The sequence below is a fragment of the Oryzias latipes genome, chromosome 10 (assembly GCF_053564925.1).
Source record: "Oryzias latipes strain Hd-rR chromosome 10, Olatipes_Hd-rR_3.1".
Classification (NCBI taxonomy): Eukaryota; Metazoa; Chordata; class Actinopteri; order Beloniformes; family Adrianichthyidae; genus Oryzias; species Oryzias latipes.
Genome location: NC_136246.1, coordinates 7,721,208 through 7,744,683, shown reverse-complemented (window position 1 = coordinate 7,744,683; position 23,476 = coordinate 7,721,208). Strand labels below are relative to the sequence as shown.

The following is a 23,476-nucleotide window of genomic DNA, read 5'->3' as shown; positions in this document are numbered from 1 at the left end:
AATGGTTATAGTATAACGGGGTGGGATTATATAAGTTTGCTTCCTTCCACTCCCTTTCAAGCAATATCTATTAATATGTCTAATTATCCTAAGTTTGATTAGTTACTGTATGAATGTATAACAGATGATTGTATTGCTTTTGTGTATTAATTCTATTTGATTGCTTGAAATAGACCATTTCAAATCAAAAATCAAAAAGGTAGGCAATCGCATAGGGGCCCTGAGCTGAACACTTAACAAAAATATCTGAAATAGATTTTACGGGGACAAATTTTATTCCATGTCGTCCCTTTCTATATGATAGGTCAAGTATTTCACTTCAGATCTGACGTGAAGCTGCACTGAAAAGACAGAATGAGGCAGACAAACAACTGAGCTTTCTGTTACATTAATTAAATACAATACATCGTTTGTTTTATGAATGCTTTTCTACGTTTCTTTGGAGAATTTTTACTGTTGGCGTTGAAAACAACAAATACTTTTTGGAACCATCTCAGATGATATTTAATTTAGTTCTTAATCTTTTATTTCACAATCTGAAATTATAAATTAAATTTCAATTAAATTATATATTTAAGTATGTATATACCTTAGGATTCCCTCTTTCAGAAAAGCAAATTAGCCACGAGGAAATCCAAGAATTTAAAATGTATATAATATATATATTATATATATGTATATATAATATAGTAGTATTCTGTAGGTACCTCTCAAGTTTAAAGACTACATTTTGTGCATGATAAAGTGAGCTTGGGGAAAATAGGTATTGATTATTCTTGTAACAATTAAGTGTATGGCGGCCATCTTTACAAATGGCTGCCATTTTTTGTTTTTTCTTGCGGCTAACTTGCTTTTCCAAAAGAGGGGATCCTGTAAGGCTACGTTCACACTACTGGCCGAAACGACCCAATTCTGATTTTTTTTGCCGCTATGCGACCTGTATCTGATCTTTTCATGATCTGAACGACACAGAGCCCATCTTTTCAAATGCGACCCAAGCCACTTGGGTATGTGGTCCCGAATCCGATCTAATCCGATCTTTTGAAATGCGACCTCCGTCTGAACGGCCAGGCCACATGAATCCGACCCGTACGTCATTTATACGCTACAAAGGTCATAATTCTGAAGTTGAAGTAGGCGGGAACGAGAACGGAAACATCAACCACGGCGGACGATGCTGCTGAGACCGGTCAGTGGAAGGGAAGTGAGGTCACCGATTGGATTTAATTTCCAGCGCCCTATAATCTGAAAAATATATAATGTTTTAAGATTAAAAACATCTTATTTTTCCTGAATGAAGGGGGTCAAGGAGCCACATGTGGCCCCGGAGCCTCAAGTTGCAGACCCCTGGTCTAAACGCTCCCAAATCCCAGAAGCACCATGAATCTAGCCAAAAAGTCACAACCTTGGGGGTGCAGGTTTGAAGATTTGAATATTAAATTAGCCTTCACCAAATTTACACCTTTAGCTAAATACAAAGACGGATTTCTGCAGTGCAAAAAGTCATCATCAGCCATTGTTATCTAAAGCCTTCTCTAACTTTCTCTGAAGATTAATGGACACGGGGATAAAAGACTTTCTAAATCAGTTTATGTGCACTTAACCTTGTGCCAGACAGCAGCAGCTCTTAGTGTGCGTGCCACACATGTATGGATCGATATCACTGTTGCTGACTGTCTTAGAATGGCCCGCACATAAGCAGTCTGTGAGCTTGTCTGTTCTTTAGCCACAACATTTTCAAGCTCCGTACACATTTTTTGATCATCATTATGAACTATTACACCACGAGTACCAGCACCGACCTTTTTTTACACATATGACCTTAATGCTGCTAAGAAAGAAAAGCAGTAAATATTCATAGTAATGGACATTGACTTGTTTGTGGACAGACTGTGGTCACTGTCTCCACTATATTTAACAACCCTCTCCATCTCAACAATGACGATTGATCCTACACCACCTCACAAAATTTTTTAGTCTTTACCGGGAAAAGTTATGTCTGTGTGTGTGAATTTGGGTTAAAAAGAACGTTTCTCCTCTGAGACATGAGTTCAGGGATAGACATCAGACGATGAAAATGAAAACCCTCAAAATCATGTCCCCTTAGGACAAATTGGTCACATTTTTGAACTTTTGAAAATCAACAAGATCCTTGATTTATCTATTTATTTATTTTTTTGGCATCTCCCAGTCAGCTCCCAATAGCATTTAAAGTCCCACTCCAAGTATCTTTTGATATATTGAAATAACATTTCCAGTGGTTTTTCTTTATTATGATAATACCATTTAAGCTCTTTTTTTAAACATCGTTTTTTCGTCTGCTCCTGAATTTTGACAATATAAATAAAGAGATTAGATTAGATTACATTAGATTAGATTAGATTAGATTAGATTAGATTAAATTAGATTAGCTTTATTGTCATTGTCCGTTGTACAATGAAATTGAAGCATCACCATTTCAGCGTAAGAATAGCAAGGAATAACGATGTAATATTAAATAATCAGTATATACAAGTGTACAAATATAAACTAATAAAGAATGTCCGAAATTTGTGTGCAAAATTGTGTTCAAAATTGTGTGCAAACACAAACAGGTCTGAGCCAGGGTGTGAACTGTCCTTGATGATGTTCTGAGCCCTAGTGATGCAGCGCGTGGAGTAGATGTCCGTCAGGGTGGGGAGAGGGCGCCCAATGATCTTCTGAGCCGTCTCTACCACTCTCTGCAGTCTCTCCTTCTCCGCGACCGTGCAGCTGCCGAACCAAACAGTTATGCAGTATGTAAGCAGGCTCTGGTTGGATGACTGGTAGAAGGTCAGCAGCAGGTTGGTGCTGATGTTGTTCTTCCTGAGGACCCTCAGGAAATGCAGACGCTGCTGAGCCTTCTTGATGATGGCTGTGGTGTTGGCTGTCCAAGACAGATGATGATGCCGAGGAACCTGAAGGTGTGGACCCTCTCCACATGCTCCCCATTAATATGGAGGGGGGTCGGGTCCGCGCCATGCTTCCTGAAGTTGAGGATGATCTCCCTGGTTTTGCTGGTGTTCAGGGTGAGGTTGTCAGCTTCAGGACCTCCTCTCTGTGGGCAGACCGACCACCGTGGTGTCGTCAGCAAACTTGATGATGCTGTTGTTGTGGGCTGGGCTGCAGTCATGCGTGTAGAGGCAGTACAGCAGGGGGCTTAGCACACAGCCCTGTGGGGCGCCGATGCTAAGTGTGCGGGTGGAGGAGAGGTGGGGGCCGAGTCTCACAGTCAGTGATCGGTTTGTGAGGAAGTTAATAATCCATTTGCATGTGAGGGGGGGAGGCCAATTGTGAGCAGTTTGTCGCAGACTCTGTCCGGGATTATTGTGTTGAAGGCGGAACTGTAATCCACAAAGAGCATCCGGACGTAGCTCTGCTGCTGCTATACAGTAGCAGAGAATTTACACACTCAGAAATACAATTTTGAACTTAATTTTCTTTATATATGTCTTCCATCATCAGAAAAATGGTACAAGAACATATTAAAAACACCCAAAATTAAAACTTTTATCAGAGTGGGTTGTTGAGGAATATAGTGACAGTGTCCAATTTAAAAATATCACTTTATACTCAAAACTATAAAGAAGACAAATTTCTCGAAGTAGTAAACAGTATTTCTGAAACAAAATGAGAGCTTCACATGGGGCTTCAGTCCTGTGAGGACAGCTGAGGAAACACTGTCACAAAAGCACCATCATCTTCATCAAAACACTCCAAAGAGCAGAGCTTTTCAGAGGCTGAGCAGCTGGGACAGCTATAAAAAATGAACAAGATCCTAATTTTGTAAATTGCATAAAATGCAGTGTCATCTGTCAACATGACACTGCATTTTATTCTAAGACAGGTTTGGTTTTTTTTTCTGAGAAAATGGTTTCAGTTTTAACTTGGGAAAATTTGGAAACGTCTGTTTTTTTCTAAATTATTTCTCAAGATTTCTACAGTAATTATCTCTTGCAGTGATAGACTGGCAGCCACTATTGTTCACCCGATAGTGGCTGGGATAGGCTCCAGCAACCTCATGTCCCCAAGAATCAAAGGGTTCAAAAATGGATGGATGGACGGACGGACGGACGGACGGACGGATGGATGGATGGATGGATCGACAGATCAGTAAAGCATGTTACGTTTAAGGTGGTAAAAAAATTAAAAAATTAAAAGCTAAAAATGATTGATGATGTCAATGGTCGATTTGCTCCTCATCATTATTAAGATTTTGTGAAGAATTGTTTCATATGTTTACACTTTTTTTCACATTATTTAAGTCTGTATGATGGCTTCTATCACCTGGTTTCCTAAAACAAAAAAAAAGCTTATCTGAAAATAACATTAGTTAAAAAAGCAGCAAACTGAGTGGTAGAGAAAGCTCATAAAAAAAACAAGAAATACTCTGCTACTCAAGCAGTTTGGGTGATTTTTTTTTATCTATTTGGACTTATTTTTGTTAATAATCCTTGACGTTTACATGTACAGAAGGTAAGTTTGAACCATGGTGGTTCTGTGGTTTCATGGTCTGAGGTGTTATTTTTCCTTTCCATTACAGGACATCAACTGCTTATCTCAGTACTGTTTGGAAGAAAGGCTGAAAGGTGGACTAAATGCGTCAGAGTTAATATTTGTGTGTATTATTCTATAATATGACATGGATAAATATCACGGTAAACACTAGATAAATGCTAGCATGACTGTGTTGTTTGATGAAAGATAAACACAAAAATAAAAATCTCTTCAAAGGACAAGGATCAGACCTGAAAATATGGTAATGGCTGGTTGGAAAGCAGCCTACCGTACTGCATATTGTTCCAATTTCACTTCCTGTGTATTGTCAATGCTGTATAGTTCAATAAACTGCAGGTCCAGGAGTCATAAGGGGAGGGGGGTATGTAGCTTTGAGCTAGAGAAAATATAGGAAAAAACAAAGAGATTTTGAATACATTGGGCTACAGTAATGGCGGCGGCTCCCCTCTTTGTTTTATCTGCTGCTAACACTGCTCACATTTTTCACTTTAAGACACGCTTCTCTGTTGTGTCAACTTCATTCACACATCATTCAAGGCCTTGTCAGCGTTTCTTCATCTTATGGAATTGATGAGAATATTTACAGGTACACCAGCTGACATCCCAGCATGCATTATGATGTGGCTTCGGCTGCCCTCAATAAGAAAATAAGAAGGCCTTGCACGGCTAAAGCCACAATGCAGCAATCGTGTTTCCTCCAACAAAAGGCAGCTGATGCTACGATGTTTGGCTTCCAATTGTGTCGCAGTTTTGGGTGGTGCAAGTTTGGAGATAAAACACCTGACATCAAAACAGAGCACAGATTTTAGGATTTCTATTTTTTTTTAAAGTGATCGTCTCGATGCATGTCCTAGCTGAGGAAATGAAAAAACATTCACAGGGGAGAGTTGATGGGAGGGTGAAAAAGTCACATGCAATTTAAAGGCATTCAAATCTGACAGCCCCATCACAAAGACAGAGCGCTGCACATTAGGTGAAAATCACACAAGTTCATTTTATTTTTGACCGGCTGCAGTCTTTGAACTGGGACTCTTTCACGAACTGAAGAAACAAACAGCCGTTGCTCATAAAGCACGCCTCTGAATGTTTGTTCAGTTAATTTATCATTTCAAGCTCCTTTTTTTTCCTATTACTGAAACAGAAATACAATTCTGTTTTCTATCAGGACTTTATAGTCATTATGGTTAATGTTTAGTAATACGAAAGTGTTTTGTTGTCAAGTGTAAACTTTGCTTCTGAAAACCAAAGTTGCTCCTGTTGCAGTTTTCTAATGTTGACTGCAGCTAATTTCAGTTTCCAGCATGGAAACTCCTCATATGACCCTGGCACTGGTGTTGAAACATTAATTGGTTCGCACTCATAAAGTTAACATTTGTTGAAATATTCTTTTTCTGCTACTACTACTTGTTTTGTAGAAAAATCCGATTATGGCTAACTGTGTTTTAGGGTTGGTCCGGACTGGAAAAGTCTGTTAAACCGGACCGAGTCCTAAAGCCTGCACTTGGTCTGTATTCAGACTGGTTGTCAATTGGATGCAAAAACAAAGGACTAAAGATTTCAATCAAAGCAATTTAAATATACTTTTTTGTCTTAAAGGAAATTTGTCCTGGACGCAGTGCCAGTGGCTGCAATTCTGTGCAAGCATGACAGCAGACAACGCAAGGTGAAGCAGGTGAAATGCAGACGTGTCCTACATATTTCATTTTTCTTTCGTAGTTGGTGTAAAATGAAGTGAAAATTTGTTTATGTTATCCTTCAGCTGCATCAAATCCAATGATTTAGCATTTTGGTTTGAATGCTTCACGTGATGGAACCGGACAGTGACTGTGATGAAGGGAGGAACTTTAAAACCTATGGTTTTTCATCATATTTTTTTTGTCTTGTAGCAAAGTACTGTCTAGTAACAGTCTTCCCAAATTCTAAAAAGGAGTTTTGTAATACTGCAACTCCTTCTGAATTATATTTTAGTTGTAACTGGAGCTGTCGGGTTATATTGGCGTTTTTCAAAAATGTTAATCAGATTCCATTTAAAATTCAACAAACATTGTTGGATTTAGACCAGAACTGCCATCTACTTTTCTTCAATATTACATGTGAAAGATGTTGGTAGTCCCTCAACAGGTAGGGGGCTAAAGCAATTCTAAAGGGAGCTTATGTGACTCTAAAGTCTCAGGGAGTGTATGTTTCTGCATATATGATGCCATAACAGAACCTTTTTTAGATATAATCAGTTGGCTTTATGCTTTTAGCTGACAAGAATCTGGATGTTTTCCTTATATAAAACAGAAAACATCCATTTTGATAAGGTTTCCCAAAAGTCAATCCTCAAACCAGTGTGATGCTATAAGACACCAGTGACTTTGCCTGATGCCAGGTCCTCTGAGGGATCACAGATCAGAAATGTCAGGCTAAGCCCTGCACTGAGTCTAAAAGCATGAATTTAGATAGAAAAAGTAATTGCAGCCGCTACCACTGTAGCCTACAGCAACATTCTCGAAAGAGAAAAGAGGAAAAAAAGGCTCTCTTGGAAGAAATGCCGTCTCCATCTGCCGTCTCAGACGTCCGGTTCTACCTGAACCCTTGTGAAGTTCTGTGAGAGATCTTTACAATTTACCGGAAAGTTCTTTACATTCTTTACGGCAAATATATATCTTATTGTTAAAAAAAAAATTAGATGAACATAGAGTTAGATAGTCTTAACTAAAAGTCTGGTTTTAGCAGGCGTAAGTGGCTGCCACAGATGATGCAACCTGCAGCAATTTCTAAAGTCAGACAATACCTGTACTGCTATGCTCTGGAGGTTTATTTTAGATTTTAATTAACTGATTTTAAAAAAGAAAACCGTGTTTATAAAGTCATTAGATGAAACACTAAGTGGATGATTAGGTTGGGTACAAAGTGTGTTTGAATGAAACACCTTGTTAAAACCGAACTCCTCGGTTTTGCTTGTCTGGCTCCTCCCATGAGGGGTGGGGAGATTTTGCTTTAATAGTGATGCTGAAGGAACGGCACCATCTGGCTGCGGACCCCCATCTCTAAACACATCTCTGCTGTTTTTTGTGCATCCTTTCCTACACACAGGTACCAGTAGAACATGAGTGAACGTCACAGATGCGCGTTTGCCACATGCTTAAACATAATTACCCCTTTGCATGTACATTTTAGCTTGATTGTTTTCCAAAGTCAAAGTTTTATTTTGTAAAATTAAAAAAAAATTGATCTGAGTTTAGCTACTTTATGTACTATGAGAGCCAGGACTGATGTTTAGAGCCATACCTAATGCACCCACAGACTGATGCACATGGTAATTTAAAACGGATCCATACAGGAGGACGTCCCATGGGCATAGTCATCTATCTGAGAGAACAAAGACAAAGAAAGTTGGAAGCTTGTGGCCGTTCCAAGTCTGATCCTTAAGAGAGAGATTGGTTTGTTCCAGCGCACTGAAGGTAAACTAATTCTCTGTGCAGTGTTCCCTCATTATATCGCTGTTCACCCTTCACAGTCTCCCTGTTTTGCAGATTTTTTTCTAGTGCAACGTTGCATCATTTTTACTTTGATTGAAGCTACTAAATGCTACTAAGCACAGATACTGATAAAAAATTCAAGAAGCACATTGCACTGCTATACCCACACAAATTTTAAGCTACGCCCAATAAGGCTAAATGTTGTAGGTTGCACATAAAAGTTTCTGGCCCGACGTGTTTTAGAAATAACATGCAAATACTCACTTTCTTTTACTTTCGTTCCATGTCTGCCGCATAGAATACGTCCAGTTTGCCAAATTTACCTAAAACTTTGGTTGGGATCAGACCTTTGTTTTCATTCTATAACATTGGACCAATTTTTCTGTTAAGATTTAAACTTTGAGATGTAAAATAAGAGAGAAAAGTATGAAAATGTTCATCTCTGTCTGGGAAAAGTGTGCACTGAGGAGTTTCACAAAATATCTAGAATAGTAAAAATGACTATTTTGCAGATTTTGTTTATCACAGGTTGTTCAGGTTGGAGGTGCAACCCTTGTGCTATCCTAGGCACTTTAACATTGGGAGTTGGGTCATCTAGACCCACTAGACAGTGCGCTGAACCTTTTTTCTTCAGTGATTTGTGATCCTCACTGGTGTCCATGGATTACATGAAATCTTTCCACCTTTATTCACCTTTGTCATGGTAGGGAGAACACGTCAATGTAAGGGTGGGGTCATCTAAGATAGCACAAGGGTTAAGGGGCTGTAAGTTAACAGGAGAGCTTGTAAAATGATGGCTCTCAGTTATGGGTGATGGGAAGAGGGGTGATGTTGCTCCACATCAACAGACCTGCTCACAACTCAGAGGTGAATTTCTAATGAACTGCAGGAACTATGTCCTAGAAAAAAACAAAGGTTTTTAGATTCTGTCTAAAAACAGCAAAATCATTATCAAAAGATCACTGGGGACGCTTTCACATTAGATTAGAAGACTTTAAATACTGTTAAACAAAATGTGGAAAAACAAACGTTAAGTTTAACTTAATCTTGAAGACCAACATCATCAAATGGCTGCCATGCGATCATAAAGTAACGTACATACATGTCAACATCAAAGCTCAGACAAACTGCATCACTAACACTTTAGCTTAGCCGTGTTATCGGGGTCAACACAAAGAAGGCTCCTTTTCTCCCCTTCACTTCATCTTCAAACAGGCTCTGGGAGGTAAAACTGAAATTTTTATGATAAATCAGCTTCTCTTGGATCAAAAGATTCGAGATACAAACAAGTAACTCTAATGTGTTCTGCGTGTCCACATCCACGCATGAAAACTGACAGAATCCAAACGATGCCACTCGCTTTGACTTTGGCTCTCAATGTTTTCCTGCAGTGTTTCAGCTAATTTTCAAACAATAAAGCTGAGCATGAAATGAATATTTAAATAACGTCTGTTTTGCGTGACTTTACGACACAATTAAAGTAAAAAAACTGGCCCAGCCTGCAGTGTAAGACTGTCACGCACGGATGTGAGTCACATGGGCTTCCTTCACACGCTGTGAGGAGTTCATGACCTCATTGTATATTTAAGCGCTGCTCTCTGCGTAATCAGGAATTCAGGATTACAAGGAAATAACTTTTCTCTGCGATGCCACACGCCCTGCTGCTTTGACCTGCATGTTCATGCTGCACTGTTAGAAAATCAAAATATTATTCTCCCAATCATTTTAGGTTCAGTGTTCAGAGAGTCTGCGGTGAGGGAATCTGACTCAACGCTGCCATGGTTACATGGAGCACAGAAAATCAGTTATGCTGGAGGCCAAAAACATGTCCAGCGCCACAAAGCTGAAGGCTTTAATCTGTCTAAAAAAACTGCAGACAAATGAGAGGTTTTAAATTGGGCTTCCATTGACATAAGTCTACAGTGAAGAGGGTCCATTTTCAGATGTACGACAGCATCTTAATCTAAAATGTTCTTTTTACGGTAAGTGTTAAACACAGCAAAGTGAAGGAAGCTTTGTTTTAATTCTAAACACATTTTTCAAATTAAATCCATTAAATCATATCAAATGTTGCTCGATCAAAGCCCTGCAGCTCAAACTGCACCTGGAAGCAAACTGAGCCGTAAGCAAGGATCCCAATACAGACATATTTAGGCAAAACAAAACACCAGAAAACATTTGTTTCTGGTCTAACTGTAGTTTCGAGGGTACTTCAGTAAAAACCTGCATTTGCAGTCAAATTAGATGAAGTAATTGCAGTCGCACAAAGCACCCAAGCTCATTTTAGCGATTTGCACTGATTAGACTTGGTAAGGTTCATGGTGTAAGTAATGTGTGCATACACAAAGGTTCAATTAAGACTGAGTTAGTCAAAATGAATGTGACAACCTTCTAGCTATCAGTCAGGGGTAAACACTTCAGGGTTGTGACAGTCTTGAAGAAACTCATTAACTTTAATTAGCAAATGATGTTTAGGAGAGAACCAAAAGCAGAAATGATATATTTGTTTTTGTTCATTTGATTAAGCATTTTACTTCACATAAAACCAAAATGAAACATTACTGACCACAGAGGTGTTCAGGAAATACATGAACAGAGGTAGTGGAGCCAGTTAGGTGAATACGTCAGACAAATCGAGCATTTTATGGTACAAGCCCCAAATTTGGCATGGATATACCTTACAGCAGCAGTCCCCAACCCCCGGGCCGCGGACTGGTACCGGTCCGTGGGTCATTTGGTGCCGGGCCACACAGAAAGAATAAATAACTTACATAACTTACATTTTATTAATTTCAGAATCTGAAAGATATTTTATTTTGAAAAATTGCCAGATTGTCTGTTACATCCATCTATGTCACTCTTGACGCAGGCCAAGGCACTCTTCTCGGTCACGTGATAGGTTACCGCTAAAATAAAACTTTGTGTGATGTCATACCGGTCCGTGGCATTAAAAAGGTTGGGGACCAAAGAGGATCCCCTCCTTTGGAAAAGCATGTTAGCCACAAGAAAAATCCAAAATGGTGGCCATATAGAAAGATGGCGGCCATAAACTTAATTGTTGCATCTATATAATTGTTTTGAATCTTTGATTTTCTTCTGTTAAATGTGTTTTCTAAAAGAGGGGATCATAATGTACATTCATTTGGAGCTTCTACCACAAAATGCATAGTTGGTTTGATAACCAGCTGCACTAATTAGTGTTTCTCGGTCTGAAAAGTCAAAAATCAGCCGAAAAATCAAAAGCAGAAGAAAATAGAAAAAAACTTCTTTAATCCCACAAAGGGGAAATTACCTTGTTACCATAAAAACCCAGCAGATAGATAATATATAACACTAAAAATACACTTAAAAAGTTATTAACAATAATAATTAGTGTCCAGTGTCTATGAGGTGCTGTAGAGTCTAATATCTGACGGGAAGAAAGATCTGCGAAAATGCTCCTTCCTGCACTGAGGTGTTAGTGGGAGACAACTATTTGAGTTTTATCCCAATGTGACTTTCAACAATAGCCCTTTACCTCTGCTGTATTTTTCAAAGTGATTCAAACTTTTAAAAAGTGGGGCTAAGTCTGAGCAAAAGTGTGATAATAAAAAAAAACACCTTCAAAGAAAAGCATCTAGGGAACACTGAAGATCTGAAAAGCACTTTATAGTTTATCCAGCATTGTTCAGCCAAAGTACTGTAATTGTTAGCTGCTTACCACTTTCAGGAGCAATCATCACCTCAGCCATGGCCTGGTCCTCTCTGTCTTCTTTTGTTATTGTCGTCCTGGTTTGGTGTCTTTTATCTGCAAAAACAGAAGCGAGAGGATGTCAGGATAAAAAGACACATCTCCAGCACGGGTCTCTCAGCCGGGAGTCAATATCTAAAACAGTTAGAAAGTCAATGGATATAAACCTAGAGGGACATAAAAAAGGGGCCCATGAAAAATGGTCATGAGTGTTTTTCGTTCAAACACTTTATGAATTACTTGGCCTGTGAAGCGCTATTTGTATGCAAAAAAGGTTATTTCTGTGAGGCAAAGAAAGAGCGTGATAAATCATAAAAGTCAACTGAAGACAGAGTGGGAAGCCTTTATGACTTCCATTCTGTGTCATTAAAGCTGCTGCAGATGCATCATATCCTTCAATAACTGTGTGAAATATAAATGCAAAGTCACAGCAATCAGCAATATTTACAGGAAAAGACCAAAGCTATAAACAATCCATATGGCTAGATACGTTTATGTCTTGCTAACCCTAGGAACAGACAATGCTGTGTCCAGTCATTCTGCTTCCCTCCTTTAAGTCTCACTTTAAATAAAGCGTTCCCAGTGGTCCTATAATGATTATTATGCTGTTTTTTGCCATAATCAAAAAAACCTGTGTCATTTGCTAAGACAGGTTCTGCAGGAGTTAAAAAAAAAAAATTAACCTCTGAGTTGAAGCTGAGTAACCCCAGCCCCTCTTCCCATCATGCGTCTGTTTACACTCTCTCAGTTAGTTTACGGTCTCCCATAACCCCAACATAACATTACCTAGTATGGTGAGCAATATTGCAGCTATCTAGCTGGACAGTTTAGATCCAGATTCCAGCTCAGGTGAGGAAAACAAAGACATTCATGCATGTATTTGTCTGCAAGTGGATGCATCAGAATGGAGCGGACAGGGAGCTTGCGGCCTGCCGTAGTAGCTTCTACCTCACACCTACAAGCTTTTTCCTACGGCATTCAGATTCACAATGATTCAAATAAAGAATTACTCAGAAATGCAATGTTTAGCCTATTTTTAGTTTGTTTAGTTGATGTCCTCCATAATCACAAAAGTGTTACAAGAACATGTTAAAAACACCAACAACCCTTTTTTCTCTGAGTGGGTCTTTAACACTTGTGCTATCTTAGATGACCCCACCCTTCCATTGACGTGTTCTCCCTACCATGACAAAGGTGGATAAAGGTGGAAAGATTTCATGTAATCCATGGACACCAGTGAAGATCACAAATCATTGAAGAAAAAATGTTCAGAGCACTGTCTAGTGGGTCTAGATGACCCAACTCACAATGGTAAAGGGCCTAGGATAGCACAAGGGTTACATACTTTGGCACTTTATAAAGACAACAGGAATTCACATGAGCTAAAGGAGAAACATCAAGTCTCCCCCACAATCGTAATAATATATGAATTTTTCCACAAAGCAACTGCATATAAATCATCAAACTGAATCTATATTTAGGATAAAATAATTTATATAATAATAATAATAATAAAAGGTTTGTCAAATTGGTTGTGTCTCCATGGAGCTGTGCGTCTGCTGCCGAGTATTGAACTGGTTTGCTTCACTTCTCCAGCACTGCAGCATATCAAAGCAGTCCGGATGACGCTTTGAACTGTGTGGAAACTGTTTGTCGAAGGCCTTTTCCTATTCCAGCACGAGCATGCCCAAAAGCAAGGCCCGTTAAAGACAGGCTTGGATGAGTTTACTGTGCAATAATGGGACTAGCACACACAAAGTCCTGACCTCAATCCCATCAAACACCTTTTATGGGATTGCAGGGCAGGCGTTCCTTGTCCAACATTTCTTTAATCCTCTAAATGATTGGGGAGACCATTTTACAGAAACAATCCAAAATCTTCAAGCTGCTCTATAGGTGAAAATGGACTGAAGTCCATGTCTGATTAACTGTGAAAAGTTTTAATTCTATAGAGAATACATTTGAGGCTTTTTTGATTAACTGGCATTTCCTGAAAGTCAAAGCAGAGGGATTAAAATAAAGTTTGGCTCTGGACATCTGTGTTGACATCATTCCTACACCTTGTGCTATTAGTACGCCATTAGGAGTCCAAGGACAACAGCTGTGCTGTTTTTTGATCATCTATCCACTAAGTCCCTCATTAAAGCTGAAGCTCTATGCTCACAAAACCAGCAGAATATTGATGGGCAGTAAAAGAGCAGCTCGAGTGATCTCTTACCAATACCTTATGTCTGTTCTTTATCTGACAGATGGGAATAAAATTCGATACACTTCATAAAAGATCTAAAAATAAATAATTCAATTCCACCTATAAATATAATTGATCACTTTTGAATCAAGGACAAATACTTAAAGATGTTCATTTTAGCACAGACACCAAATCAGCCATTAAAGTCTTTGTTTTTCTTTGTTGTTTATTTACTTTTCCTGTTTAGCAGTAGACAGACAGATAGAAGCTGATAGCCTTTTGTGTTGGACTTCTTTTCAAAATTAAACACTTGTCCAACTGCTCCTTAATGCAAATTTCTAAACAGCCAATCACACGGCAGTAACCCAATACATTAAGGCATGTATATATATATATATACAAAAAACAATCTTTTCACGTAAATGTGTCAACGTGGTTCTATTACGTTCACATTGACTACCACAAAATAACAGGGTTGAGATTACGACTTAATACTAAAAAAAAGTTTGTGCGGTGGGTTGTAAGACCTGTTACAGATAAATTAAGCTTTGCCCCAAAGATAGCATCAGCTCCGTTGGCAGAAGCTTGGCCTTAATTTACAAAGATGCCTTAAAGACACCATTTGCCACCTGGAGTCAAGATGCACTCTAATCATGACAATAGTTTCCTGTTAATTATGCAGCCATAGAGCCATTTCTATGCAGAAGCACATACATGCTGTTAAGACATCAGAGGTCTATCAGCTTTATTACCACACCACACATTAATAAAACCAGAACTGGAAATGGTACATTTGGAGGTGTCACATTTTGGGTTTGGCTTTCAGACAGAGGGAAAGAAATGCATTTTGTCTCAAAGTTTTAAATTGTATCTCTAAAAAAACATTTTTGGGTCACAGAAGGCTAATATCCATATCTTTATTCATGTCATCCTGAAATATGAATGAAAAACAGAAGTCTTAACGTAAATAGTTAAAATGAAAAGGGATTGAATCTTCTTAATGTCGACATTTCTGAGCAAATTTCAAGATGAGTGAAATCTGATCTGAAATGATGCAGTGACTCACCTTTAAAGTGAGTTCTACAAGTCGCAGTCCCTTAATGAACTTATCAACATCAATTATTGTTACTAAATCTTTCCAAATGACTTCACAGCACAGAGACAGAAACACTGGACTCTCTGTGATATGTTTCTTAAGGCTTTCAAAGGTTTCCATGACAAAAACACGAAAAATGTTCACAGAGGGAAGCCCATTACGGCTCTCTGCAACATGCTCTTATTTCTCACTTTAACCAACAATGAGGAGAATTTTAAATTCATTAACATAACTCATCCCCCATGATCCAAAAGTTGTTTTTAACTAATAATGCACAGCCTATGAAGCAGAACCAATTACTTTGCACAGCTGTGCGCCTTTTATGTGTTCTTTTCGATCTTGAGATTGGGTGCTTGTAAACACACACCTGATTTATACAAGTGTAAAACTCTGCAGGACGATTGACAGCAAAGCAATTCATCACTTTATTGTTCCAGTTAAAAAGTTGCTCCTCATCACCAGAGGTAGGAAAAAAATAAACTTAAAGGGAACACTGAATTTCCCCTTTGACCATGTGGACCATGTTTCAACATACATATTTTTATCTAATGGCTTCTTCTTGCATTTGTCATATGAAGATTTTCTTTACATGAGGGTTAGGGTAGGGTTAGGTTGTTTCCTGACGGAAAACACATTTTTTTATGGGTTAGGGGTTAAGGTATTATTCCTCGCTGTCAATCAAACTGTCGCAAAGATGCTCTTTTTGAATCAATGAGTCATAATGATTTCAGAAGGTTCAAAGAGCGCAGGCATCAGAGAAGAGAAGATGGAGCCTTCCTGCATTCCCTGCATGTATTTTAAGGGCATCTAAGGTTGCATTTTGTTGTTGGCCGCATGTATTTAAATGAAACTTAAAGTTTAATTCCCATTAGCTGTCACGCGCATAGTTGCTTGAAATGTATTCTCTGCATTTGATGCATCCTCTGGAGGAGCGGTGAGCTGCAGAAACAGCTGCGCTCAGGAATCATTTGTTGGTCTGAACCTAACCTGTAATGCTAAACTTAACCCTTCCTTCCTCTGGGTCCATGAAGCCAAGAAAAACCTTCAGCTCTGACCACACGTATTTCAAAAGTTACAGTCCGTGTGAACAGGGATTTTCTTTCTGGCATTTCATTTTATTTGCTGTGTGAGGGAATTCAACAATCTGCATGTGCTAGCATCACATTACTTCTGAGCCACAGCCAGTGTAAATACAAGCAGTTTGCATGGACTTATCAAAGGTATTTTTTGTTCATAATCTTATTAAACAGCAGGTCTGGTCCACACAATTGTTTTATCATTCCACACAAAGATCAAAAAGTGTCGTTTTAGAACCAAACATTAAGATTCTTTATTGCTTAAGAGAAACTTTGGAGAATAGAGACTGTCAGTCGCTGTCGTCCGTGCCCACCTCCCCCATGTCAAGCTCGTCACTCATACAAGACGCCGGCATCATTATCCAAAAGGCAGATTAGGGGCGGGGCTACTCAGCTCAGCTTCAACGGTCACGCTCATGTTGAGGGGATTTTGGAAACAGGGGCTTCAGATAAACTTGAAATATGGCTTTTTAAGACATTTATGTTGTGGAATTTGGTTAAAAACATTTTTTTATTGTCATAGGGATACGTTAATGAGCACTTGCCCGGAAGAAGAAAAAACCATAGTCCTCTGATCATCCTATATCAAGTATTGATGTCTTATAATAAGCCCCCTTTTAAAACTTTTTTTCTCCACAGATTTTGGCTCTGTTTTCCTTTCACCTGATCTCTTAGCTTTGCTGTTTCTCTTTACTACTTAGGGGAAGAATGTGAAAGTCAACTATCTGGGAGAGGCTCAAAGTGGAGCCTGTGCTTATTCACACCAAGAGGAACCAGCTGAATAAGTACGGACATCTGGCTAAGAGGTTTTTCAAAAGCCTTCTGGCAAAGTGTTGAGAGCTGTCCAACCAGGGGGAATCTCCTGGCTGACCCAGGAAAAGCTGGATAGATATTATCCCTCAGCTGGTCTGGGCATGCCTCCTCATCCTCCAAGAGGAGCTGGAGGAGATAACTAAAGGGAAGAAGATTTGAGCCTCTGTTTAGTTTGGCACCCTCACAGCCCAAATACACGCAAGGCAAAAATATTGGATGAGTGCAAACTAGTGACTCAAATAATAAACTTTTCAATAAATCAATGGGGACATAGTCAGTTTATCTCCAGCACATTAATTACAGAATATGCACAGACTGCAGCTTTGCCCTCTCCAGGGCAGATTGAGATTTCACTCCCTGATGTGACTCTGTTTGAGTCTGTTTAACAGAGCAGCAGATAACGTACAAATTACATGAAGACGTTGGGAAAATTTAAGGCAATACAAGCTGTTCATGTTTCCTTTCACACATCACTTCATAGTTACAACCAACAGATAAAAAGAGGATTTAAGAGGCCCATTATAATACTAAAGATACCTCTATGGCTTTCGAACATTGCAAACGTTCGAAAACATGGAATTGACTTACATAACTTCTTTAGAAAGAAGATAAGTAATGTAGTCATTGTGCAGAAAAAATACAGACTTTGCTGCAGTAACATGTAAAATCATGGAGATAAAATGTGACTCATCACGGCTTTATTATTCTGTCTCTATACTCTAATCGAGTACAGTAACTGTCCTTTTCCTCATGACATCATATTCCTGTGTGCGCAGCACGGAGATCACAAAGCAGACTCATGTCAACGCTGAAGTTGCAGGGTAAAATCCTGCTAAAATATGCACCAGTGGTTTCTTCATGACATTATGGAGCAACTGGACCAGTAGTTTCAGTGTGCACTGATTACGACTGACGGCTCTTTCCTGGTCTGTTTATCTGGGAACCTTTGTGGTTACATCAATATCCTAATGTTTTATTTATTTTACCCTTTTGTTCTTAAGGTGCATTGAATGCACTTTCACTGTTTAGGGTTATTTCATGAAAAACATACAGAAACAAGGAATAGCATATTTTCATAAAATTACATACAGAGATCACAATCAACTAAAAAAAGAACTCTAAATGGTCCATGTTTTAGAAAAGCTATATTTTTTTATTATTTTAATGAAATCTTTTTCTTTGATATCATTTTTAAATTCTTTAATTTTATCGTGTAAGTAGAGACCAATAAGGAATATCAAGAAATCGTTTTTGTTAACAATTTAGTATTTGTTGGGATTAAAACAATCCTCTAGTCTGTACTATGATGAGGTGCTTTTTCTTTTCAACTTGGATGTATTGGGTAATCAAAAAGAATGAAGTATTAAAAATATCCTTCACAGACAAATAGAGATGAAACAGAATTAAATAATTTTGCTAACTTCATATGTGGGCTTGTAAATTCTTTGTAATGTGTTGATTTGTTTGAAATCACATCATAAATTGTATCTGATAGAGCTGCCTTGTAAGTCAAATCAATGATTAATCAGCAGAAGGAATGGATCGCATGGAAGTCCTTGTTTTGTTTATGTATTGCATCTCCACTAGCTTATTGAGATTTATTTCCAGTGTTGGAGGTAACAATTTACAAAGTGACAAACTACTTTTGTTTAAATTACTTTTGTCAGTAACGGAGGGTCGTCATAAATCACGATTAAATTTGATTTATTAATTACAATTACTGGACTATCTAAACCCTCATTACTTCGGTACTTAGGTGGTGCATATGCGCATCCACGCACAGATTTGGGGATTGGTCAAAGTACAGACATGGCCTCATTGCTTCAGTCACATTGCTATCCAAACTGGCTCAAAGATGAGATGAAAAGAGATGCTGCAAGGAGGTTCGTCATTCTCGAAGAGCAGCAGGTGAGCAGCAGAGTAGAGACCCAACCCGTGTACTGATGTGTCTGTTGTGAGTAAAACAACTCTAAAGTCGGCTCTTTGGTGTGAAAGACATGCCAAACGGCTCCTTCCTGAGAGCCGTTTTTCTCTATATTAGCTATATTCTACAAGCTGCATATGAATGTGTCTCTGGTCAATGGGGGTGGGAAGGGGGGGTAGTTCGGTAGACTCGCAGCAGAGTAGAACTTTGCATAAAAAGGCAGATACAGAGAACGAGAAAGGAGCAACTCATTGTAAAGGAATAACTAACTTGTTTTTGTGTCATTTTGCACACTGTTGTCTGAATTCTAATAAAACCAGGTTAAGTCTTGAGCCAGGTTCAAACTTTGCACGAGGTCATCGCTTTAAAAATAAAGTTAAATGAGAGACAAGAGGATCTTGCTTGTGAAAACTGTTTTTCCCTTAAGAATTAGTATACAAGAGGAAAAATGTAAAGTAAGGAGTAGTGAATTACTTTTTCTAATAGGTAATGAGAAATGTTTTTTAGTTACCATTTTGATCTGGTAACTAAGTAAAGTAATCAATTACTTTTTAAAAGTAATTTATCCAACAGTGTCTATTTCCAATCGGCTTTGACGGTCAACATTCTCATCGCCGTCCCCTTTGCGTTCTCCAGTTTATTTTTCATGAGCGGTTGTGTGTGTGTGTGTGTGTGTGTGTGTGTGTTGGGGGACAGTCTACTCCTAGGTAGGATGTGAACAAGAGAAGAACATCTGGAGGGAGATAAAGGAAGAGATGCAGACTATCTCTAGAGGGAATTGGAGCAGACCTCAACAGACATGTGGGTGAAGGACACGTGAAAATGTCAGCGGCAAGACATTTTTCTAGAAAGGAAAGGAGTATCAGGAGACAGGAGAATAGAGTGAGTTGATTCCATTATGTTCGGATTTAATCTGAAAGAAAAATGTAACTGTCAAGTGTTGGTTGAGGAGAGTTTTGACAGACAACATAGGATGGTGGTAAGGATGATGACTCTGGTGGTGAGGAAGATCAACAGGACAAGGGCAGAGGATCGAGAGGGGGAGGTTGAAAAGGGGTAAGGGTTGAAAAGGGAAAAGAGGTTGAGTGCTGTGTGGCTTTTAGGGAGGAAGTGAAACAGACGTAGGGAGATCTGGAGGCTCTTCCAAGTGACTGAAAGAATAAAAGGAAAGGTGTAGAAGACTGCTGAGAGCAGCCATGTTGTTTAGAGATTAATGCAGAAACATGAGGCAGGGCTGGAGGTAGCAGAGATGAAGATGTTGAGGTTCTCTTTGGGAGTCACCAGGATAGATAAAATCAGGAATAAATCTATCAGAGGCTGCAACTGCGAAGACTTTCTAGATTCATCTATGTATGTTGTTTTTGAGAGGTTTTTTTTTCTGACTCCTGTGGAGATTACTTTTGTTAAAATAAACTTTTGACCCATCTACCACCTTGGTCTAAGACGCAGTAAGAGGGCCACAGTGAGAGAAAAAACTCTGGAGGATAATGTTTTCTCTCCCTGACTTACAGGGGAAAAAAGCCGAAAAGGGCGAGGTTGAAGTCGAAATGGCAACATTAAAGTCGAAATAAAGTCTCGAAAAAAAAAAGTCGAAAATGTTGCTCGAGAGAAGTGAAGCCGAGTCTTTATTTACGATTTATTAATGTTTTATTTCTGGATGGGTGGCTTGCAGGATCTCTGCAGCCGTTGATGAAGACATCGGTGTCCCTGCAGACGTCCACAGCAATCCTTTCTTTCTCCACCAAACACCAGATCTCAGTCTGTGTGATGCTTCTGTCTGAGGAGGAGCACTTTTTGGCATTTTCAACATTCTGCTAATAGAACAGACTATTTTAATTGATCTTTATTGTTTTATGTTGAAACGGGACGTTTGTGGTAGACAAACAGTTCAGTTTAAACAGAGCAGACAGACAAATAGGCCTTTTTTAACTTACTGAAAAAACAGGATCTTGCTTGAATGAAGGCAGTGAGCCCCTTTGAAAGAACTGGGTTGAATGCTGTTTCCACAAATTAATAATCAATAAACAGCGATGTCTGAAACAATCCATTTCTCATTGATGGATTGGCCATAGCTTACCATTATTGAAGCAAAAAATTACTTGAAGTCACAGAACTGAAGTTAATTAGCTTTTATTGATTATGTGCTTAATAATGACTGGTGGAAATCACAACTGTGACCACTAACATTTATACCGTTTCACATGTTCAGTTCAACACGATCAGTCCAGACTGAGCCCGCCTTCAGCCGGCGCTCTGCTCTTTGTATTTTCACATTAAGTTTCGCTGTCTAACTACTATCACTCCATCACACTTCTGTTCACTGGACTTTAAATTGTCCTTGTTGCACGGTACGGTACAGGCGAAGGGTCTGCTGCCGGGTCTTCATTTCAAACAAACATAGGTTGTGTGTGTTTAAAAAGCCAGGGACATGTTTTCTGAACGCTCTGCTGCTGTACTCTTACTGTTCATTTTTTTAACTTGTGTTTACTTGCAGGTCATTCTTGCCTTAACTTCATAAGAAAATGGTATTATTTGAAATCAGTTGATTAATTTGCTTTGATCTGACACTAAATAAGCACTTGTGCTGAACTGAATGGGTAATTGCTACCTTGATAATAGAGAGAAGAAGATTCTGGATCCATACAGAGGGGATTATGGGTGCATTTGATCCTGATGTCTAAGCTGCATGTAAAGGAGACATTACAGCTCTTGCATGAATATTACATGTACAACACCAACACATTTGTTTTGCTATTGGTTTCAGCTTTTGTAAAACTCATGTTTCACCTCTTGATTTTGTTACATTTTCTGACTTCTGGAAAAGATAGTCTGCCTGAGTTTAAAAAATAACACAATTTTATAAAACACTTCTAGGAACAAAATTGATTTCTTTTTATTTTTTTTTTAATAATTCTGGTTGTTTTATTACTTTTGGAGTAGTCAGTTGGACTGACAGGGTTTTAATGATAATGTTTTATGGTGTGAAGTGTTTCCTGTAGGTTTCGCCGCTGTGGGACTTGTCTCTTCAAGCTCCCCTTCCACTGTCACATTTGTCACATCTTTTTTTCTGCCCACCTTCATAATAACAGAGCAGAAACCAAGGCTGCAGAGACAAGGGTTCTTGCAATTCATGACATGGCAAAAAAAAGAAATGGATGGAACATTATATTACAGTCTATCAAGGCAAGTCCAAACAAAAACAGAGGCAATCTTCAAACAAAGCAAATTGAACAGCTAGTCAAAGCCTTAGTCCCATGCACCCATATGGGGGTTGATCTGTACGGGTTTTTGGGTTTGGAGGGTCATATTGAGAAGCGGCTTCATCTTAAAGGGATGGTTTTTATTGAGATTGTCAGTGAACAAAACAGTTTCACAGACTAAGAATTTGCTGCGGTGCCAATGTGCTACATTCAACACTTAGGAATAAAAATGAAACGACAGTAAGCAAAATAAAAAAATAACAGAATGGTCATAACAATAAATAGAAATAAATAGTGCAAACAGAGGATGAGGAAGGTGCAGATAATGGACATATAGGTGAAAGTTTAAGGGGTTATGGATTAAAGAGTGTTCATGGGTCTGACTGTGGAGGGAAAGAAACTGTTCTTATGTCGTGAGGTTCTGGTTCCTGATGGACTTTAGCCTCCTGCCAGAAGGGAGTGGCTCAAGTAGACCATCTCCAGGGTGAGAAGGGTCGGCTGCTATCCGACCTGCACGCCCCCGGGTTCTAGAGACGTATAGGTCCTGGACAGATGAAAGGCTGCAGCCATTTCCCTTCTCAGCTGAGCGCACAATACGCCGCAGTCTGTGTACATCCCTGGTTGTGGCTCCAGCATACCACACTGTGATGGAGGAGGTGAGGATGGGTTCTGTGATGGCCGTGTAAAAACTGCACCATCATCTGGGCCGGCAGCCTGGATTTCTTCAACTGCCACAGGAAGTACATCTGTACATTTGTAAGGCTTATCGGCGATGCTATCAAACGATGCTCTTATGCCACTCTCTAGTCATTAGTAAGGTACGATTACAGGTTCCTTACAGCACACATATGCTGTATCTGTAGGCTGTGCACAGGATAGTGCCAGTATGATGTATGTAAGACGCCGAAACAAACAACACCTAAATTTCCTCATTTCTAAGCTGCACGCAAGAATCAGGCACTTATCACGTGAATAGCCCCTTCCTGCAGTGTGCAGGGTTTGGGGGGTTGAAAAAAGTGAAAATCCGCACAACACACTGCGTCGGACATACTTCCCCCTTACGCGTTTTTTAAGTGTTTCCTGTCACTTGCAGCAGAAAAAAAATGTGCTTTAACATTTTCACCCATGGCAGTGTTAATAATAATTTTCAACTAAATTATTTGTAATTTTACCCTGGTAGTTGTTTTTCCCTTCAGTTTATTAACATGCAATTTTATGTAACCTCACAAAAAATATATATATATAAATTCTTTCTTAATAATGATTTATTTATTTTTTATATTTATTTTAATGTTAGTGCAAAGGCAACTGTAATTTTTTGAACAATTGTGTAATCACAATATGTTTGATAAAATGTACACAAAAACACTAACATTATATTTATTATATTTATTTATCTATTTATTTCTTTATTCTCTATTATTTATTTCTGTAGCTACACAAAAA

At 38.8% G+C, this 23,476-nt stretch overlaps 1 protein-coding gene across 3 annotated transcripts in view; it reads right to left on the bottom strand.

Moving 5' to 3' along the window:
* Positions 1–23,476, bottom strand: part of lingo2 (leucine rich repeat and Ig domain containing 2) — a 308,235-nt gene that overhangs the window by 119,711 nt on the left and 165,048 nt on the right. For all 3 annotated transcript variants that reach the window (XR_013658499.1, XM_023959558.2, XM_023959559.2), the window contains one exon: positions 11,704–11,790. The gene's annotated coding sequence lies outside the window, so the exon portion shown is untranslated. The remainder of the gene's footprint in view (positions 1–11,703; positions 11,791–23,476) is intronic.